The sequence below is a fragment of the Macadamia integrifolia genome, chromosome 6, assembly GCF_013358625.1.
Source record: "Macadamia integrifolia cultivar HAES 741 chromosome 6, SCU_Mint_v3, whole genome shotgun sequence".
NCBI classification, from domain to species: Eukaryota; Viridiplantae; Streptophyta; class Magnoliopsida; order Proteales; family Proteaceae; genus Macadamia; species Macadamia integrifolia.
In genome coordinates this window covers 14,002,824-14,026,128 of record NC_056562.1, presented here as the reverse complement: position 1 = coordinate 14,026,128, position 23,305 = coordinate 14,002,824, and positions in this window count along the sequence as shown.

Below are 23,305 nucleotides of genomic sequence, written 5' to 3'. Positions count from 1 at the left end.
GAAGGCAGTTCTCAATTTAAATCGTACATGCAACCACTTCTATGCTAGCTTCAGCTTCCTCAACTGACAAAGCATACATTCTTCCTTGTCGTTGACTCCCTTGAGTCAAAGCAGGTCTGTACCCAGAAGGTTGATTGGCTGGTAAGGCTGGTCAGGCTAGAAAATCTTTAACAAAATGCCTATATGAATGGTAATTAAAACAATGGTTCGACAAGGCTTGAACCAGAACAAAAGCTCTTTGAGCCTGACCCGTAGCAAGTGGAGGGCGAGGTGGCCTAGTAGCTATGGGCACCATACTAGTATTCGGGTGAAAAGATGTAGTACCCAGCCCACCAACGGGTCGAGGAGGATAATTCAATGGCTTATAGGGCTGCCTGTATGAAGGATCGATTTTCATATAATCCACGAAAATTCTTACTCGGGCCGCCTGAATCCGCATAAGCGTTCGCTCTCTTCCACACTCCATGTGTAAGGGATGATTCACTTTTCAGGTTGTCTTCAATGGTTTTGGCCTTCTGTACAATCAAGGCCTAGTCGGTGAGATCTAAGCCTCAAGTATCTTGCTAATAGATACCTTCAATCCTTTCAGGAACTTTTTTACCTTTTCTTTAGCCAATTTCATTTGAGGAGGTGCAAAGTAGAACATGGCCTCAAACTGTTGCTGATAATCAAGGACAGACTTGCTTCCTTGAGTCAAGACTGAGAACTCCACTTCCTTGCGGTCTCTAAAACTCAGAGGCTAGTAATTCACTAAGAACAACTCCTTGAATTACTCCTATGTGGGTTCTGGGTGTGTAGCAAATAATATGGCTTTTGAGGCTTGCCACCAGGAGTTGGCCTCATTCTTAAACTGTAATCCCATTCGGATAATCTTTTGAGCATCAGTGCACTCAATCACTTCAAATGTCTTCTCAATCTCTTGAATCCATCAGTCTGGTTCCAAAGGATCACTTCCCACCTTATTGAATGTAGGTGGTAGGTTCCTTTTGAACAACTCCACCACTCTTGTGGTATGGCCCACCACTTGAAAATATGGTGCATATGCTGGATGGTACGGGTAAGGAGGTGGCATCATATATGGAGGTATACCCTGAGATAGTATGGGTGGTGTACCTCCAACTTGGTTCTGAGGGTTGATGCCAGGTGGTGTACCTCCAACCTGTGCCCCAACACCAGACCCTCTAGCTTGACCTTGAGGAATATCTACATGGGGAGGCTAACCTGGTAGTGCAGCATACGATTGCTGTTGCATAGTAGTCATAAATGTTTGTTATTTTTGGAGAATTTACTGATGGAGAATCTGATTCGATTTTTGAATCAAGTTCTCGACATCACCAGAGGTAAGTACCGGGGGAGGATCAAGAAGTGTAACCATCGGTGGATCCTCATGAGCCACATTCTGATCAATTGTATCTTGAGGTTGTGGGTTAGATGCTTGCTCCAAAGGTTGAGGCCTCCTATTGATTGGTGGCCTACCAATAGGACGAGGACCCTGAGGTGCACTTCGAGCGACACCCTTTGATCTAGTGCGTACCATCGCTAGTGTACCTGATTTGCATAAAAATTTCATATATGTTAGTATTACAACTCATTACACAATTGTTCAAAGATTAGCATGCAACTTTGTGCACTTCCATCCCAAAACAATTGAAGAAATGTGCATATAATAATTCAAACTCCAAATTTGTATTTCATTATACATGTCAGCCCAAATCTCCCCTTTAAACTTATAATTTTTTAAAAATGACCTTCAAACCCACCAATGCAGGCCATGTAGGTCCCACGGGTGACATCGGGCAGCCACTGCCAAAACCAACGGGCTAAAGACCTGTGGGCATGGCTGGCTGAACCCCACTGGTTTCATGCCCGCCATAGTTTCCCAAGACCTGCGTTTTAAAGGGTTTAAACCCTTGTTTTTCCGCCTATGCTCTCTCCTTTCTCCTTCACTCCAACTCAAGTGATTCTTGGGCGATTCCATACGACTCAACTCGTTGAATCGACGCAACGATCCGTCCAAGTTGTATTCTCCCTCCTACAATCATCAAGGTAAGTTCTCAAACTTTCTTTTTCTCTCTAAAATCTGGGTTTATCTCTTTTTGATTGAAAAATCATCAATGTGGTTGGAACTTTAGTTTTTTCCTTCTATTTCCTCTATGGAAAACCATTTACAAGCTAATGTAGAGCTTAGATTATGGTTTCCAAGTACTTTGATCCGTAGAATGGAAACTTTGGAAAAATTTTCCCCTTTTTTTATGCCCTAACCATCGATTTTGGGGCTTTTGCTGCTCATTTCTCTTCTCTATGTAATTCTAGCATTCCATTTATGATTTCTTTGTTTCCATTGCAATATTGGGCTTCTATAGTGTTCACTATTCATTTCATTGCATACTTTGCCCTAATTTGGGCGGTATGGTTGTTCTCAACCCGTATATAGACTTGCCCAAAAGGAGAGGGCAACTACATTAGGAAATTTTTATAACCTGCCATTCTTGAATTCATTGTTTACATTTGAATCCTAATTCCTCAAGCATATTATAATCATAAATAATTGTCTCCATTGGAATGTAAACCTTTCATTTGGCTAGGCTTCCAAATTTGAAATTTCCTACATGCTTGGTAAACTTGTTTGAAATCCTTCCATTTCTTATTTCGAACACAATAGTGATATGCCATCTCTTGTTTAATCTAGTACCGTATCTTGTGTTCTCTTGAAAATATCTATTCATATTATGTATTCTTGGACTTGTTTATGCATTAGGGCTACATCTCATTGGGATCACTGTATACCTCAATCACCATATGCATCATCACATTAACTACTTTGCATCACTTGTGTTTACTTAGTGATTTCCATCATCTTAATCCTCTTTATCTATGTATTGAATCACTTGGCCGGTTTGGTTTGGTTAAATCTCTGTTTCAAACATAAGCTTCATTTGTATTTTCTATTATATCTGCATTTTCTTAATCGTATAAGAATAGAATCAAAATTATTATTATTTGACAATTAAAACAATGGATGAAAGAAACCACAGAGGTTAACATCGAATTAAGTTTTGTTATGGATAAAATTAGGCTCATGAAGTCTCAAATCGGTGAGTGAAGGGAAAGGAAGATCGTGGTTCTTATAAGGATTGGAGTCCTCACTTCCTCATGAGGGCTTTTAAAACCACGAGGGTGACACTAGCTAGCTCCCGCGGGCAGCCCAAAGTGAACAATATCATGAGACGAGCATGAAGGTGTCTGTTTCTTATTATGGCTAGGATTTGACTTGACAGTCTTCTCCCCATATTTGACCTTGATCTGGTGAATGGCTTGTGTGTGCCTCCATATACATTATGGCAGCGTGGGCTAATGGGAGCATGCGTAGAAGCATCAGTAGGAGCGGGATTGCTGCTTTCACAGGGTGTTCATTTATCCTCGCTTTGTGTTTGGGTGCAGGGGCCACACTACCTTTTAGGCTTCTTTTTCCCTGTAATCACAGTTCCTTGTGTTAATCGACAGTGACAAACCCCTATTGGCATAGAAATGGCTTGGAGGGGAAATCTATCTCAGAATCTCAAGGAGCTTCGTTTCCTGTTTTGCCAAACTTCTCCAGAAAGTGCTCAAACCTAGTTTCATTCTTGGTTCTGAGCAGTTATCATGTCTTATCTAACTCTTCTGTTTTTGAATAATCCAATTTCTTTCAAATTCCACACAGAGAATTTGTTCAGAGGAATTACAAAGAATTTAAGCCTCTGAACCCCAATTTCCCAATTTCAATCCTTGAATGCAATGGAGTTCAACCTCAGCTATGGGCTAGATATGGTATGTTTTATTCTTAATCCTATTTCATTATATTCCGGGCTTTAACCCATTTAAGATTTCATGGTTCTCCACTGTAACCCCAACATGATACTTGGTTGTTATATATTTATTCTTTAAAGATCAATGTTTAGGGAGTTTCAATAGGTCATTCTGGGGTCTGGGGTTTGTAGGTCAAGTAAAAGTGCATTAAGCTACTAAAAGCTCTACTGTTTCAGAAGCCTCAAAATACCATAATTATAAAAACTAGAAAAAATGAGTATATGCCAGTGATTCGAAGTTCTGAATCTCATTCTTTAGATAGAAAACCCACCCAAGATGTATTAAGGAATTGTTTTGTCACTTAGCTACATGATGTGATTGTTGGTGTACGATGTCTTGTATTCCGTCATAGTTTAACCCAAAGAGTACTGGTGCAGCGCTTCAACAGGCAAGATGGCGTTTATTTGAGGGCAATTGTGTACTTTCTGAATTAGGGTCTTTTCACTATATATATTGTAGCGAGGGTTTCTTTCTCTGTAATGCAAGCAATAGTGAGAGGTGTGAGGGATGAGTGTTGTAATCCTATTCTCCATTGATAGTGAAGCAGGATCTCATCTCACCGAGGACGTAGGCAATCTTGTCGAATCTCGTAAATATGTGTGCATTGCTTGTTCTTGTTTTTCCATTATCATCTCACCAGGTTGCGTTTCTTCAGTGATAACCCAATATAGGGCATCCTAAATCTTTTTTTGTTGTTGTTGCATGATTGGAGGTAGAGTATAACTTTTAGGTGGATAGTAGCTAGGTACTGATGTCTCTTGAGTTTCTGCATAAAAAATTGCGTTCTTATAATAATGTTAGAAGAGCTAGATTGAAGGATTTGATCAATTTCCTTCGTGTCATGATTTAGAACATCTATACTACAGCTCTAAGCAAAGTCAATATGATGAACATGCATTGTATTGGAAACAAAATTCTAGTGTGTGTGTGTGGTCAATAAAACCCTAATCCCACTGGTCTGGTAGGGAATGGGAAGAGGACAGCCACTATCGTTGGTTGTTTTTGTAGTTTTTACAGTTTGAGGGCTTGTCTATTGTGGTTCATGCACAGTCAGACACATCCTTCATTTGGCCCTATTCTGAACTTTTTATTTCAATGCAAGGCTTGGTCTGCTTTGGATATGATTTGGCCAAGGGGGCTAGTACACTAGGAATGTGTTATAGAAGCTCTACCTTTTTTAAATTCTTACAACAGTTCTTTCTAGGCTTTGTCCCTCTTTACTCTTCTTTTTTCTGGGTTATGTGCATTCTTGCCTTCTTGATGCAACTTAGGACTCTGAAACCCTAATTTGGGGTTGCTGCGGTCCCATCCTGAATAATAGAAATTCAATCATAAGGATTGTGGCAATTTTGTAAATTCAGAAATAGTTAAGGAATTTTAGGAGTAAAGTCAATAGGAAAAAGGACCAAATTGTAAATAAAATTTGAAAAGAAGGATTTGAAAATCGCATTGGGGTTAAACAAAAGAAAAATATGAATAGAGAGGGATTTTAGGTTATAACAGCAAGTAATGTAAGGTAGTCTACCCTACGGCAAACAACCCAATTGACAATAACTCCACACCATTAGGTTTCTGTGCAGAATAAGGATTTGGAGAAACACCAAATTCTGGGCAGGTAGGGCTGATTCGAGATGGGTGTTATAACTCACCAAGTATGAGAAGTACGGGCTAACACACCTAGTCAATAGATGTCTAGGATGGGACCTAAGGATCCCCCAAATCTGGTCTACAGATGGGCTATAGGGAAACAGTAGCACAGCAGCCAGAGTTTCAGTTGTAAATCAGGGTTTAGGTAGCTCGATAGGGAGAAATCCAACAGCTCTCAAACCAAGGCTTTGAAAGCCTTATAGCCTTGGTTAAAGGCCACTTTTAGGGGCCCGAAGCAATCCTCAAAAGGGCTCCAGCAGAAGGTCTTAGATCTTTGGGATCTGAGAAATCGATCTCAGGTCAAAACCACCCTGACCCTTGCTGAAATCGGTTCCTTCTCTTAGTATGATCATCAAGGCTGATCTGTGGGTTTGTTTCAGGTCTTCAATAAGTCTTCTAATGGCACTCAATCACTCACCCGCAAGTCGCAAATAAAAAAATAAAATAAAAGAAAAGAAACAAAAGAATCGATGGAGGGGTAGAGAACGGTGGAAGAGAATAATGGAATGGGTATCTCAACCCTCAGGTATTGGGTATCACACCTTTCAACGGGTTAGGCCTGAAGCAATCCTCAAAAGGGCTCCAACAGAAGGTCTTAGATCTTTGGGATCTTAGAAATCGATCTCAGGTCAAAACCACCTTGACCCTTGCTGAAATCGGTTCCTTCTCTTGGTCTAATCATCAAGGCTGATCTGTGGGTTTGTTTCAGGTCTTCAATAAGTCTTCTAATGGCACTCAATAATTCACCCGCAAGTCGCAAATAAAAAGAAAAATAAAAGAAAAGAAACAAAAGAATTGATGGAGGGGTAGAGAAGGGTGGAAGAGAATAATGGAATGGGTATCTCAACCCTTAGGTTGGGTATCACACCCCTCAACGGGTTAGGCCCGAAGCAATCCGCAAAAGGGCTCCAGCAGGAGGTCTCAGATCTGAGATCTGAGAAATCGACCTCAGGTCAAAACCCTGACCCTTACTGAAATCGATTCCTTCTCTTGGTCTGATCTTCAAGGCTAATCTGTGGGTTTGTTCCAAGTCTTCAATAAGTTTTCTAATGGCACTCAATCACTCACTCGCAAGTAGGAAATAAAGAGGAAAATAAAAGAAAAAAAATAAAAGAACTGATGGAGGGATAGAGAAGGGTGGAAGAGAAAATGGAATGGGTATCTCACCCCTCAGGTTTTGGGTGTCAAGCCCCACAATGGGTTAGGTACGTCACCTTTCAATCATAGATATGCAGCCAAGAGTTTGCACTCAATAATTTCACTAATCAAAGTCTCACTATTACAATGGATGGTGCCTCCTTTTGTAGGCTTACAAAGCTGAAATCTAAGATAGGCAACTGAAAGCTATAAAATAAACTTCCTAACTTGAGCTCTAAACTTATTAACCAAGTAGGAGGAATTTAGAAACTAAAACTGAACTCAAAAAGGAAAACTAACCTAGTCATAAATAGGAAACTAATTGACTAACTAAAAGGAAACTAAATTTAACACAATAGAAGCCATTCCTAGTGTAGTTAGATGGTTGTTGTAGCTCCCTTCTTTAGATTGCTTTCCACCAAATAAGGACAGCTGGGAAAATCTTTTGGTAACAAAAAATTGGAGACCAAGTATTTTGACTGATGGGATGGAAGCTGGCTGCTGAGCTAGCCTGAAGGATCCAAAGAAGGAAACTAAGTAAATGCCAAACCTGGGCTAGAAAAACTGCTATCGATGGGCTAACCAGGGAAGCTTCTAGAGGCTCTGTTAGGGGCTGCAAAGGCATGGTTCAATATCCCCTGAAGGGCTAAAAAGCTATTACACAGCTTGCCCCAGGCCAGATCTGGGCTGACTCTTTGTTTGGTTCGATCCATCTACATCAACATTTTAGTGTAAGAATGATTCCCACATAGTGTGCACCCATCAACAAACCATGGAAAAGTTTAGGCAACTCCTTTATCACATGGATGTAATCGTAAAGGCATGGTTTATGGCCTTCAAGGTAATTTGCGGTAATGACATAGGCCACATGCTCGATTTAAACATCTTCAGAGGTGTCCATGGGATTGTCTTCTATCTCATCTTGCTCTTCTTCCATCTTAGGTTCTTCAAGTATCACTTCAGTACTTGTGTCCTCATCAGTGTTGGTAATTAGGTCGAAAGTGTAGATACCACAATTTCATTTCACCTTCAATATCAGCACCTTCCTCATTGCCTTCGATGGTGGTATTGGCAGTCCAATCATCATTAAGTTGTGGCTCACACACTTGCATCTTTGGGTTGGCTTCAAGCACTGTAATGACGGAGTCGGTTTTCTGTCGGTAGGGAAATATTGGCAAAGTGTCCAAAGCTTGTACAACGAAAACACTTGATTTCTCCTTCTTCATTAGTCATAAGTGTTTTTCCCCTGTCCACCGTGGCTAGTGGGACTTTGTTTAGAACAATAGTTGCCTTGTCGTTAGCCATGTTGACCTTAGAATCATGAAATGGTAGGTAACCAAGTCGAGGGGATGATTTGAGTAAGTCAATGCAAGCACTCAAGGATGTAAGCTCAACTACACCTATTCTATCACAGATATTATGTGCCAATTCAAATCAAGACATAAACAACTCATGTTCCTCATTATAGGCACCTGTTCTTGAGAGCAAATCATTAAATTTATCAATATAATCCTCAACAGTCATAGTTGTCACACCCCGTTCTCACAGAACCGGGTCAGTGACCGGGTTAACACCGGTTAACCCAAACCTGACAGGATCATCAGATACTGTATTCCACCACAGTATACACACAACTAATATAAGCTCATCATATCAGCGGAAGACTAAGTTTTACCTGTGAATAATCCCATAATACTTGATACCCGAATTGTGATACAATAATTATATATATGTGGGCCCGAAGGCATGATATTTACACAATAAAAGTATAATTCATATATCAAGTATGTAAAGGAAATCATCAAAATAATCAAAGTACATAGCTCGGCTCAGCAACAAAGGCTAGAGCTTAGCTCGGCATCAAGGGTTGAGCCCAGCTCGGCATCACATAGTAGAGCTCAGCTCGGCCTCAGAAGTGGAGCTCAGCACGGCCTCAGAACTGCGGTCCCGCAACACAACTCTCGCACGAGCAGTCAGTGTCGTGCTCTAACTCCTCAGGGGTCCACCAGTCCTCTTCAGGAAACTCGACTGTGGGACCCACCCCGTGCTCCTCAGATGTATGACCTGTAAAATCATCTAAAAAGGGGATACCCGTGGGATGAGCTCACTAGCTCAGTAAGTGGTAAGATGGACCACACAACAGTCCACACATCAAAACACAATCATATGCACTACAAGCCATGCTATACATTTTAAATCACATCCACCTAAGCAACATTACTAAGTCTTCGGTTTTAGTGCTACTACAGTCACAATGCGCGTATACCCTGGGTACGAGCCGCGAACTCCATCCCGCGATACGCCCATAGGGTTGTCGGAGAAGGCCCACCGTGAGTACTCGGAAAAGTAAAGATAATGCCGTCCACCGGCTCTCAACAGAAATGTAAATGACTGAAATTAAAGGTCATGACTCCAGCAATTTAAAAGCAGTACGATTGGCCCACTTGAATGTACCACCGGGGTTGTCGACTGTCCTATTGACCCGCCGGGCGTTGTGTCTAACCACCACAGTGACCCGACAACCGCGACCACTGTTTCCCCCCAAATGGTAATCCAACACCTCAACCCCTGTTGGGAAGGGTCGTAGCACAGGATGGTGAAAATCCTAATACCGCATGCTCCTATATGACAATAGTACGATTGCATAATGCCACCACGTCCCATACCACGGGCCACCAATGCACTCGTTTCTAAGCCGACTACGGCATCTAGTCTATCAATGCATCATGCACCATGATGTCCACATTCAACATATAAACATCTCATTCAATTGGCATTTAGAAAGTAAACATAGCACACCTGCATAACAATGTGAGGAATGACTAATCTACATAGCATATTCATGATGGCATGACTAGACTAGATATAATTAAATGAATTCCAAACAATACCTTGAACAAGGCCAAACGTCCTCTCCCCACTTACCTGTAGTGTACAAGGATTCCCGTTCGGTATGGGTGAGATCCGGTGCGAAACGGGTAGGATTTGGTGAACCTAACATGATCGAGCGGGGTTAGTACTTCACCATTTTAGGATCAAAATTAATGAGATCCGATGACAAAATCATGTTTAGAACGTCAAAAGAAGGTCACACGTCCGATTTGGGTCCAATCGGACATAAGGATCACCTTCGGGGCCACACAGGTGGGTCAGACAGGTGGGCTGTTTGGCCACCGGTCTGGCCCACCAGTTGGGTTAGGGGCCCCTGCTAAGATCGGCGGGCAGGGTGGCCAGCCGGTTAGCCCACCGGTTGTGCCCGAAGGCCCTGCCCTCTCAGGTGGGTGCCCACAGGTGGGCTGGATGGCCCACCGGTCCTACCCACTGGTCTTGACGGGAAAACTGCTGTTTCTTCCCAACTTCCTCCATTCTTTGGGGATTCAAATGGGGGATTTTCCCAACCCATTCTTCACACTTTCAAGTCTTATAGGATGGCTCTAACCTAGATCTAGGTTAGATTCAAGTGATGGGAAACCATCTTACCTTCTTTGCTCAAGAACAACTTCAAACCCTCCAAAACACTTCAAACCCACAATGCTTCTTCCACCTTGTCAATACCTCTTCAAATCCTTCAATATCAACACATAAATCATCTATTAAACTTTAGATTCATCATTTCAAAGGGGATTTACAAGATCTCAAGAAACCCTACTCGAATCAAGGGTTTAAGCTTGGGTATGGTGAATGTTCAGGGAACCCGACTTTGCTTACCTCCAAATGTAGATCTAGAGTTGACGATCACTCTTTCGGCGCCGGAATGGGAAGATCAAGCTTCGGCGCCACTGCAATCCCTCTTTTCTTCCTCCCTTTCTGTTCTCTCTCCTCTTTACTCTCCTCACCAACGTATGGGTGTCATAAATGAAAAGAAAAGAAAAACATAAAGCTATATATATAATTCCTGAATAAGTGAATAGTGCATATGGATGGGTCACTCAGGTGGGTGGGTGCACCCACCTGTCCGCCCACTTGAGGCCAAAACTTGGGATTTTGATAGAGTTCGGGCCTCGGCGTGAACCCCACCCCTGGCATACGATGTAGTATACGTATATACCTTAAAATACAACTATAATACCTGTTTTATCCGTACATGGCCTTATGGTAGGTGCATGTACACAGCTTGGGCACTCCCGTCTCTTCTGGCACTGGCTCGGACTTGTCGGGCCAGCCGGTGTTTAAGGTCACCCTAGCCATCATAGCCCATAAGGAACCCGCTCTAATTCCCTCTGGCTCGGTCCCTGCACGGTTAAACCGGTTCAACCGCGAAATCAGACCGGGTTTAAGAAGTAGGGTATTACACCTTTTATCCGAAACCCACTTTAGGAAAGCAATTCTTTACTAGGGAATATAGTGTAGGAACATTCATTTTTAAGACCGCAAACAAGTTCTACAATTAGCTTGTAGCGCTCCTAGCTTATTCATCTATTTTCTACATGATGCGAGCATACGGTGGATGCAATAGGACCGACAAGGCTTCCTTGACAGGATCTATATATGTAACACAAGGTACATGATCCCTTTGATATACCCGTAGGTACGAGATCAAGGGGTGACTCCCTTGCCCATTACTCGTGACTACACATGAGGTTAAGCAATTAGCTATGGGGTGGTGGAACCGTGAGTGATTGTGTGCAAAAGTGTAATGTAGGGTAATCATCATTCAATCTCAAAATACCGTAAAGTGCTCGGACCTCCCTGAGAGTGCTAGCACAAATTCGGACATCCTTACAGTTTGATGATGCATTCGATCTCAGAATTTTATAAAGTGCACGGACCTCCCCGAGGGTGCTGGCACAAATACAACATCCTTGTTGTTTGACGATACCTTTCATTCTTGTATAGGAAGCGGGTATCATTTGCTCTCAGAGTACTCTCTATGACATGCACTGACCTTCCTGAGGGTGCGGGCATGACAGGGAGTCCCTTGGCAAATGATTTCACTTCGAGCACGATGCATGAAGTAGTTAGTGAGAACAATTACAAACATGGGGTTAGCCGAACATGTTTTCAAATAAATGTGGTGAAAAATGTTCTTGCATTAAACAGTAACATCTAGTATTGGAAGCTTGACATTTATCCCCAGTGGAGTCGCCACTGCGAGGGTAGTGGCCGGAGATGGATACCCACCCTCCTCCTCTCTCTCCCTTCATCTTTGTGGTGAGGGGGAGGTGGCTCGAGTCGTGTGTGCTTCACTTACGGGCCCCGTACCACGGTATCGCCGCTTGGAGATACGTGGAGGCCTATTTTGCAAGGGTGTAAAATTCATCATTTGAGATGGGGGTTTTGATGATGGTCCAATTTGGGGATTGGGATCATACAAATGGGGTTTGGAGTCACCATCTAGAGTTATGGCCCTAGGACCCGTGGGTGGGCCCGATTCCTGAGAAAAGGGCCCAGAATTTGGTTTGGTCCAGAGATTTAGGGTAAGTGTCAGGTTACAGAGTTGGGAAGGTGTTAAGCACCCAATCTGTCTGGTTCAACCGGTCTTCTTGATAGATGCTTGAGAATGAACATTTTTCCACAATTATTACTATTCCATATGTATGGCTAAGTGATCACACATATATACATTAATTGAATTCAAACTATTATATACACTAAAACAAGGCTTATTAGATGTCTACATTATGCTTGAATGGGGAGAGAGATTATACCTAAATTTGACCACTGTTTTAGGTCAAGAGGGGTGGGCCCCTAATTGGTACCGGTTCAGACTATCTTTCATGTTCTCCTGGCTCTGGGGAAGATGGTCTTGACTTCCAACTTCCTTTATTGAGAGATGTTGATTGTGATGGTATCCAGACAGAGTTTTGGCTAGGAACAGATGCTTTTAGATTTGGATTTGGATAGAGCTTTGGCTAAGGAAGATTATTTTTGGATTTGGATTCGAACAGAGCTTCAGCTAGGGAAGGCTATTTCTAGGCTTGGGATGAGGTGGCACTCCGGCAGAGCTTTCGCTGGGATTAGCTATTCCTGGAAAGATTCTAGGGACACTCGGATAGAGATTTGGCTAGGAAAGGCTATTTCTGGGCTTGGGATGGGGTGGCACTTCGGCAGAGCTTCCGCTGGGGATAGGCTAAGGGAGGGCTAGGCCAAGGTGGCACTTTGGTAGAGCTTCCGCTGGGAATGGCTATTCCTGGAAAGATTCTAGGGACACACGGACAGAGGTTTAGCTACGAAATGCTATTTATGAAAAAGAAAGGTTGACCTAAAAATGGATTGAAGAACTCCAAAGTCCCAAAGAACACTTTGAAGATCCGAACAAAGTTTCAGATCTTAACAAAGATCTCTTCGTAGACCCGAAGAACCTCAAAAAAAGGGGGGAGTTTCTATCTCAAGAACGCTCAAGAATACTCCAGAACACTCAAGGGAAGTGGCTCAAGAACATACTATTTTTGGCTAAAAACTGGATCTAACTAGGAATTTGGATTGAAAATCTTCAAGATCCTGAAGAACAGTTCGAAGATCCGAATGAGTTTTCGGATATTGACGAAGATTGCTCCGAAGATCAAAAAAAAAATCAAGAGTGGGAAGGGAGGAAAATTTCACTCTGAAAGGGGATTCAGGTGCTTGTTGGTGTCTTTTTTCTAAGGGAGAAGGGGGTATTTATAGTTTTTTTTTTTCAACCAAGTAGGAGAGGGGGAATCCCTTTATCCAGTGGATGAAAGGGGGGCTCTTGCCTAAATTGAAGAGATAGGATTTTTGTCCAAGGGGTAAAAGGGGGGTTGAAGGCAAAAATGGGTGGGAAGGGCTTTTGTCCAGTGGGTAAAATGTGGTTTTTAGAAAAAATGGGAGGAGAGAAAAATTTACTAGAAAAGGCAATTTTTGAAAAAGCTAGAGGAGAGAGAAAGTTTGGAAAAGGTAATTTTTGAAAAAGCAGGAGGGGAGAGAAAATTTTACCAAAAAAGGCAATTTTCAAAAAAACAATAGGAGAGAGAAAATTTTACCAAAAAAGGCAGTTTTCAAAATAGCGAGAGGAGAGAATTTTTTCCAAAAAAGGCAGTTTTTAGAAAAGAGAGAGGAGAGAGAAAATTTTATCGAAAAAAGCAATTTTCAAAAAAATGGGAGAGAAAATTTTGTCGAAAAATGTAGTTTTCGAAAAAGCAGGAGGAGAGAGAAGGTTTTACTTGGGTTACGGGTGATGTCACGAGCACGCAAATGCATGGGTGTGCGGGCACGGTGTGCATGGTGTACGGTTAGGGCCTGCACACTCTGCGACAGGGCTGTGCACCGCATGCGACTGGGCCACGCACAGCGTGCAGCAGGCCCGTGCACAACGTGCGGCAGGCCCACGCATAGTGTGCGGTGAGGCCATGCACAGCGTGCAGTAGACTCGCGCAAAGCATGCGGTGGGGCCACGCACAACGTGAGACTAGGTCATGCATAGAGTGCGGCCGGGCCTTGCACAGCATGCAGTAGGCTTGCGCACATCATGCAATAGGCTTGTGCACAACCTGCAGTAGGCTCGTGCACAGGTGTGCGGCCAGGTTGGGCTTGGCTGGGCTGGTTGGCTTGGTTGAGCTCGCTGGCTTGGCTAGCCAGGCTGGGCTTGGCCGGGCCGGTGTGAGTGACATGCGTGCAGAAAAACATATTTTCTGGGAATGATTACCGGAGATCCGTCAGTCCGATTCTGGTGTATCATATATCGTCGAAATCATATTTCTGAGCACTATCCATTTGTATGGTCATCTTGACTAGATTCCTTCATATATGAAAAGTCAAAATTGGATCCCTTCCCTCCCCCACGGGGATTTCTAGGTTTTTAGACCCGGGAGTGTTTCGGGGTTATCTAGGTAGGTAGGGGATGAATTTTAGGGTGTTTGGGTCAAGTGAGGGATTTTTTCAGGTTTCCAGCGGGACTGTCCTTGTGCACGGCATATGTGCGGGAAGACCCGACATGCGCGCGAAAAAATGTGATTTTCTGGGAACGATTGCTAGAGATCCGTCAGTCTGATTTTGGCATATCATATATTGTTGGAATTGTATTTCTGAGCACTATTCATCTGTATGGTCATCTTGACCAGATTCCTTTATATATAAAAATTCAAAATTAGGCCTTCCTCTCTCCCGCGCGGGGATTTCCATGGTTTTGGATAGGGTAATGATTCCATCAGAATCCCTGTCGATCGGAAGTCAGAAGTCGTGTCCAAAATCCATATTTCATCATAGCTAGAGGAGGGTGACAAAATTGTGTGTCTACACTCAGCGAGGTGTTATTCGGATTTTGCGTTATTCCAGTTATTATAATGAAGACTTGAGTTGTGGAATAAATCGTGCCTTAAAATTCAAACTCATGAACTCAAGAAAGATTTTTAACGCTGAAATATATGTTTTCATTCCAAAATAGAATGCCAAGCTTGGAAATACAAAAGGTAAAAACCAAAAAAAATGAACATAGGGAGGGAAAAAGAAAAAGGAAAAAGTAACATTTGTGTTTGCAGGAACAACAGGAACAGATCTCTAGGGATCACCATCCTCATCTGTGCCATACTTAGAGCTATCTACAGAGGTCATCAAATTGCTAGACATGACAGTATCATGTGTTGAGAACCCACCAGCTGTGCTGTGAGGTCCTCAATCTAGGAGGCCTGGTCGGCATTCTATTCCCTCAGAGAAGCAATCCACCCATCCTAGGAAGCACAAAAGATGGTCAAAGCAAGGAGTAATAATAAAAGAGAATCAAATATCAAAGAAAAAAATCGGTGAGAATCCCCACCCTCCAATTGCAATCAAATCCATGTCATATTCATGAAAGGAAAAATTCAAATCAAATCCAAATCAAGAGCAAATCAAGATTCCAATTCAAAAGTCTAAATTCAAGATTCCAATTCAAAGGTCCAAATTTAAGATTTCACTTCAAAAGTCTAAAAGATTAAAAATCCAAAGAAGAATCAAGGAATCAAAGGTCAAAAATCACAAAATCAAGAATCAATTATTAATGTCTTTTATAGGATTGAAATAGTAGCAAATTTCTTTCCTATAATTGACAGTACCAGATAGCCCAGACCATTTTGAAAGAACCCTCCTGGAGACTAGATAGCCCATACTAGTTTGAAAGAACCCACCTGGAGACCAGATAGCCCAGACCAGTTCGAAATAACTCACCTAGAGATCAAATAGCCCAGACTAGTTCGAAAGAACCCGCCTGGAGACCAGATAGCCCAGATTTGTTCGAAAGAACCCGCCTGGAGGCCAAATAGCCTAGATTGGTTTGAAAGAGCCCGCTTGGAGACTAGATAGCCTAGATTGGTTCAAAAGAACCCACCTGGAGACCAGTAGCCTAGATTGGTTCAAAAGATCTAGCTGGAGACCAAATAGCCCAAACCAGTTTGAAAGAACCAGCCTAGAAACCATATAGCTCAGATTGGTTTGAAGGAAGAAGCCTAGAGACCAGATAGCCCAAGATTGGTTCTAAAGACCCAGCTCAGAGACCAAATATCCCTAGACTGGCACATGGAAGCATAGCCTAGGAAACATTAAGAGTTAAGTGCTAACATCTTTTGCAGGATTGAAAGAGCAACTAATTTCTTTCCAATAATCGATGGCCCAAGTAAGATCTTAAACTGAGTAGTTAAAGTTGTGAGTAGTCAGAGAATGTCGATTACAATGGTTTGGGCATGTACAAAGGAGCTCTTTGGATGCCTCAGTACGGAGGAGTGACCAGATGCAGATGGATGGATCTAAAAGGGCTTGGGATAAGCCAAAAATGACCATTGATGAGTTGGTAAGAAGACACATGCAAAAGTTAAGTCATCACCCAAGTATGGTATCGAACAGAGCTACTTGGAGGGCTATGACCCGGGTTGCCGATGTATGATTGGATCTCCAATTTTTTTTTTTTTTTTTTTACCTTGGATCCATGTAGCCGACCCCCATTCAGTTGGGATAAGGCTGAGTTGGGTTGTTGCTGTGTTGTTTCAACTTTGTCATTGATGAGCAAGATGACGGCAGTACATGCTCTAGGTGACAAAATATGGTCGTTCTTTTTATTGCCATTTGACTGTTGGCACAGGCCTCAGCTGAAGAGGGGCATTTTGTAGATACCCAATTTTTTCATCCTCCCCCTGCTATGATGACTCACGGATCATGGACATGACCTTTCGCTTCTGATCAATAGAGATGACAACTGACTGAGGTAACCCAGCCCTGAAACACTCCCTACACACCTAAAAACCCTAGAAACCCTAAGTGGGAGAAACGAAGGGTCCAATTATAACATCATGTATATGGAGGAATCCGATTCCAAGTGACCATACAAATGGATAGTACTAGTAATTACCATTTCAACGATATATGGTATGTCAAAATCGGACCGTCGAATCTCTCGTAATCATCCCCAAAAGATGAAACCATCTAGACACATTAGATCAGAATCTGGGAATATTCCGTAGAATATTTCCCCATGGCCCCCGGCCCCACATCCGTGCAACATCGCCCACCCTCCCCACATGCCCCTGCCCTACCTACTCATGGCCTCTTGCCCCGTGTACCCTTGCCCAGCCCGCTGCATGCCCCCGCCTGTTTGCCCGTGGCCCTACTTGTGTGGCCCATGGCCCCATACCCGTGCAGCCTTGTCTAGCCCCCATGTGCCCTCACCTGTCTGCCCACAGCCCCGCACCAGTGCACCCTCACCTAGTCCCATGCTTGCCCCTGCCCTGTCTGCCTATAGCCCCCTATGTGTGCCTCATGGCCCCACGCCCATGCACCCTCGCTTAGCCCCCCGCGTGACCTTACCTTGTCTGCCTGAGGCCCTGCCCATGTGCCCTGTGGCCTCGTGTGCATGGTCAATGGCCCCTTAGCTGTGCACCCTCGCCTAGCCCCTGTGCCCCCCCAACCAGCCCGTGGCCCCGTCTGAGCACCTCGTGGCCCTGTCTGAGCACCCTGTGGCCTCACTTGCACACCCTGCGCCCTGCGCACCCCCGTTGGTGTACCTTGAACCCTCTGCTTGTGTACCCCTCGCCCCTGCTAGCGTACCCTATGCCAATGCACCCCATTAGTTGAAAATTTTCCTTTTTCACCCCATTGGTCCACAAAGTCTATAAATACCCCCTCCCTCACTTCAAAAACACTTGAGAGCACCCTTTTTTCCATCCTTGGTGGTTCCCCAAGCACACTTGGTGAACACAACTCTCCCCCTCCTTAGGAGCCCTTCCCTTGCCTTGCATGGCTATCTTCTTAGCCTTCTAAGCCTTCTAAGCCTTCCTAATCCTTCCCAAGCCGAAGCTCAGCTGAAACCCTAATTCTAGAAGTAGCCTTCCCTAGCCAAACCTGTCGAAACCCTAATTCCAGAAGTAGCCTTCCCTAGCCGAACCTATGTCCAAATATTCAAAAATTATCACAGTCAGCATCTCTCTAGAAAGGAAGTTGGTGGTCAAGACCATCTTCCCCTGAGCTTGGAAAATTTACAAGAAAGTTTGTCTCATAATTTAGTTTTTATAATTTTTCAATTTTGGAACAAGTATTTAAGTGCCTTGTTATATACTTAATATTATTGGCCCTATAGAAAGCACTATGATGGAAATAAAAGATACCAAAGAATATTTAGATATTATTTTCTAGGAAGAATCACTACAAAGAATCAGGATAACCAAATAATTTTTTAGGAAGAATCACTATATAGAATCAGGTGAACAATATAGTTTTCCATGAATAATCATGTAATAGACTCAAGGTAACTAAAGGATTTGTCTATTATGAAGATTATTCAAGAGAATGTCTCTCAAAATATTTACATTCATATTCAAAATGTGCGCTATTTGATTTATGCAACCAAATGAGCCCTAATCCATCACTCACAAACTTGATTAGGGTTGTAAACCTAATCTATAGGCTCTAATATCATATATAAAATTAAAATCTCTAACAAGATATAATTTATAAACCCAATGGATCACTATAGATAGATTAAGAACACCAAGAATGAGGAATAAAAACTCTGCACAGTAAAATCCTACCTTATTTGGAATCTATAATTAAGTGTAGTGCAACAAAAAATCTTTATGATCCACATAGCAAGGTACTTCTCCTCTATTCTCCTATGATCACTGATTAGATGAGGAACCTGAAAACACAAGAGAGGAAGCCAAAAGAAACCCTGCCTCTTTCTCACTAATCTCTCTCTTTAAAATGCACATTGTGAATAAGATTAGGGTTAGAGGATGGGACCTAGCTATCTATTTTTATAACTTCTCAGTGGACCCACTCATCACATGTCCAATGGTTAACTAAAGTCCACACTAGCCAGCCCATATATCTCAATTAGACCAAATAATATAAGCCCACATAAGAAATATCCTAACAACTCCTACAACATGGTTCAAGGAAAGTTAGAATGTCTCCTAATAGAATTGTTGGGCGCTCCTAGAGAACGAAGTGATTTTCAAGGAAGGTTGATTCAAGATCAATAAGATGGTAGGATACAAGAAGTTTGAAATGGGGTAAAGAATGTAGTCAAAATGGTGAGTGTTGGTCATTCGAGGGATTAGTACTGATGGAGTGCAGGACAAAGAATGGGGCCGATATGATGAGCGCCAGTCATTTGAGAGAATATCACTAAGGGTGTGCAGGGTGAAAAATGAGGTTGAAACATTATGTGTCACTAATTCGAGGGACTAGCACTGAGGGTGTGTAAAGTGAAGATTGAAGTGTTGGTCATTCAAGAGACTAACATTGATGGAGTGTAGGATGAATAATGGAGTTTCTATCATTCAAGGGACTAGCACTACTAATGTGTAGGGTGAAGAGTAGGGTTGAGTTCATTTGAGGGACTAACGATGCTAGAGCTAATAGTGTGTAGGGTGAAGATTAGAGTTGAGTTCATTTGAGGGACTAGCGGTGCAGGATCCAATTCATGACTAGGGGTAATCATTCATTCAAGAGACTAACGACATAGGGTGAAGAATGAGGTTAGATTGGAATTTCAACAAGCCTTCAATGGAAAAGGTAAAACTTGTTGGCATTTGTTTTTGCTAACTAGATTGGTTGATGAGTTTGGTTCAACGGTCTGATTGGATTGTCTTTTAGGATCTTCTAATGGAGAAGGTGGAGAGATAACAAGGTAGAGAAAGTGGAAGGGGGTGTAGTTTCCCAAGAGAGTGGAATAAAATGGAGTTTCTCAAAGGGAGCAAAGTCTTCTAAGGAAGTGGAGTTTTCAAGTGAATGAAGGCTTCCAAGGAAGTGAAGTTTTCAAGAAAGTGAAGTCTTCTAAGAGAGTGGAGTCTTCCAAAGGTAGACAATGAGTCCAATAAAAAGAGAAAGGTGTCTACCATGATGGGTGGTGATGGATAGTGGTAAGCCAAAATGTGAGGAAGAGGGATGAGAGAAGCACCCTACAAAGGGGCTTGGGGGTTTAAGAATCAAATTACAAGGATTTCATTTTCTCTTGATTTTAATAGAAGTTTGGACTCACTCCTTGGATATAGGCAGATTGATCGAACCGCATAAATCTTTTGTCTCTTATGTATGTGCTTGTTTTATTTCTTATTCTCGTCATTCATGCACATACATTTTTGTGTTGTAAACAATTCTAAGGAGATTCTGGCTCAGCTCCTCATACGAGAAGAGAAATTTTCTCTCCTTGTACACAAGTAGGCTGCCTGCCATGTGTGCTCTAGCAAACTGGGCACCTTCTTTTCTTGTAAAAGAAAATTAGGACCCACAACTTGAATAAAGAAATAAAAACATGAGTAGAAGGTGCCCGATTTGGTGGATCACATATGGCAGCTTACCAGCGTTCAAAAATTTCTCTCCTTATACAAGGAGTGGAGTTGGACTTTTCTATTGATGCATGCATTTTTGTGTATCGCATACGTCCATATGCATTGCTCACATGAGAATCAAAAAATTGCTTCCACCGCTAACACGTGCGCCATATCCGGAGAGTACAGTTGTAGTTGGAGAATAGGTTGGAGAGAAATTAAGGACATTGACAAGAACCATAAGAAGACTAATTACTGAGAAAGAGCTCAAAGAAGGGGAGGAGATGAGAGAAAGGATTGCGAATTTGAAGGAGAAGGCAGGAGAAGTTCGAGTGAGGAAACGAGGTTCTTTGTACGAGTCTCAAGAGAACTTGAAAGCTCGAATTTGGTCATTTTGATTCTTTTCTGATTCATCTTCTCCATGGTGCTTGTACGAATTACAACTTATGTTCTTAGGCTTATGAATAAACGGGGGTACGTCCATAGTCCAGAACAATAATTTGTGGTTTCAATGCCAAGATTAGACTTTATTTAGGCTAGGACTAGCCCATGATGCATTCGTCAATATTTTCCTCGATGACTGTTATCGGATTCGGATCCTCTCCATAGAGTGCCCATAGAGGCTTGATTGTGCGACACGTGAAGGAAATGAATCCATCGGTCATAAAGAAAGAAGAATGATTTTCATCGACTTAACCCACTTACCTCTCTAACTTCCATCCCAAAAACGTAGAGGAAGGCACCCGAAGTCCTCGACCAAACTGATCGTGGAGTGGATCTGAGGAAGCTCAACAAGGTCTGAAGGCTTTTCTCTTTGATTTTATTTATTTTTTAGTCAGATCCAAGTAGTCCACATGAATGGAGAAACCAAATGTGTCCGAGTTGTTTTTTTTAGGCTCTGCCGTTCTTTGCAAAAGATTATTGTATACATAAATGGCAAAAAAGGTGTCTGAGGCACAGGCGAGTTAGTGTGTCACAAGTAAGGGCAAGACAACTCGCCATTACACCCTCCCATCTCTCTCCTCTCTCTACCCTGCTCACTGCTGCAACCGACACCCATTGCGACAACGCCCTTCACATAACTCCTTTCGTTTTCTCTCCCCCACTCCCTTTGAATCGCCGACACCCGCCACAACTGGCTGGCATATCTCTTTCTCCTCCGCCACCATCTCCACCCCATCACCAATCACCACTGGTCAGACATGGGATTGAGATTGGAATGGAGATTCTGACGCAAGCTAGGAAATCATAGCCTTTGAAGCAAAGGCGGGTGATGGTGGTGATAGAGCAGGGAATCAGGGGCAACCTCCGGCAGGGTTTAGGTGTGATTGTAGTTTGGGGGTGTTAAGTTTCAGATTAGGGAAGAGAGATGATGAGTTAAAGAGGACGATGAAATCAGGTTGGGCCGTAGAAGCTGAGTGGATCTCAGGTTCAACAACCAGTGATGATTTCATAACCATTTTTCATGGTGTAAATCCATTAAAAAATAGTTATAAAAAATAAAAGAAATCAAAAATCAAAAATCAAAGAGCAATGATTTCAGATCTTGTTGAGCTTCTTCAGACCCCCTCCACGACTAGTTTGATTGTGGTTTTTGGGATGGATGTTGGAGGGTTAAGTGGGATATGTCAAGTTAGGGTGTCAGGTATAGGTTGAAATAGGGAGTGAAAGGAGAGGTAAGGGGGATAAGTCGAGTTAGGGAGTCGGGTATGGGTTGAAATAGAAAGTGAATGGGTTAAGTGAGTAAAAAACATTCTGTCTTTGATTAGGATCATTGGATTCATTTTCCTCCATGTGTCATGCAGACAAGCCTCTATGACACTCTATGGACTATGCACTCTATGAAGAGGAACTGGATCCACTGTTACTGAGCTGTTAGATCAAAACAGCTCTAGGATTCAGATCCTCTCTAGCCTCTAGGTGTTAGCATCAAATTGCTGGGAGGACCTGGATACAGACACCAATATATAGGCTTGCACTCCATGTCCTCCTAACCGTCGGATGATGCACAGTGAGACGTCCAACAGCTGAAGAAGATATGAGCATGCAAACGATCGGCTATACAAGAATAAAAAGAAGGATATCAATCAATCACTTTCTAAAGAGTCCTAACTAAATAGGTAATTCAATATTGGTTCCGTGATGGATTTGGAAGTCCTAACTAAATTGGCAATTGAATATTGGTTCCGTGCTGGATTTGGAAACTCAATATTGGTCACTAGGAAAGAATAATCATGAATCCAATCATTTGCTCTTTTATTTTCATCCCTAGGTATCATAATTATTAATTCTTCAATTAAGTGTTTCATTTTTTCTACCAAAAAAAAAGTATTCCATTTTCAAACTTTGGAAAATCAAAGGTTTTCCCTTCTCACATCTCTATATCCATCCTTTGAAGGAATATGTTTTTACTACTGGGATTGTGGATATTTTTTTTTTGGTATTATAATGGCATAGTAAATATAATTGAAAATTTTCTTATTCTCACAAAAAAGAAAAGTGCGTTTATTGCAAGTTGGTTTGTAAATGACAACTACGATAACCGACCTGCTGGCCATGCCTTTCTTTTTGGTGTCTTTCCTTTTGTTGTCTTTTTATTTTGAGGTACTAGGTGCATGTTGACCCCGATCTTTCAATTCTCACCGGTAGGGGTATCAATTCCAGGCCCGCATCGGTAGGCCCGATCGATTCCGACACGTTTATGGCCCCACCTAGACTAGCTCGATTAATAAATGTGTCGGGCTTTTTTAGACTAGCTCGATTAATAAATGTGTCAGGCTCAAAGCTCGACACATTTATAAACAAGTAGTACATAGTACAACCACATAGCTCGACGGACGCCCAACCGGCCCGACACATTTACATGCCCGATTTGAACCGACTCCTCTAAGCCCGACCTAGCCTTTAATACTACTTGTATTTTTTTTAATTTTTTTAATACTATTTGTATTTAGTGCTAAGGCTATGTGATGTGTATACTTAAG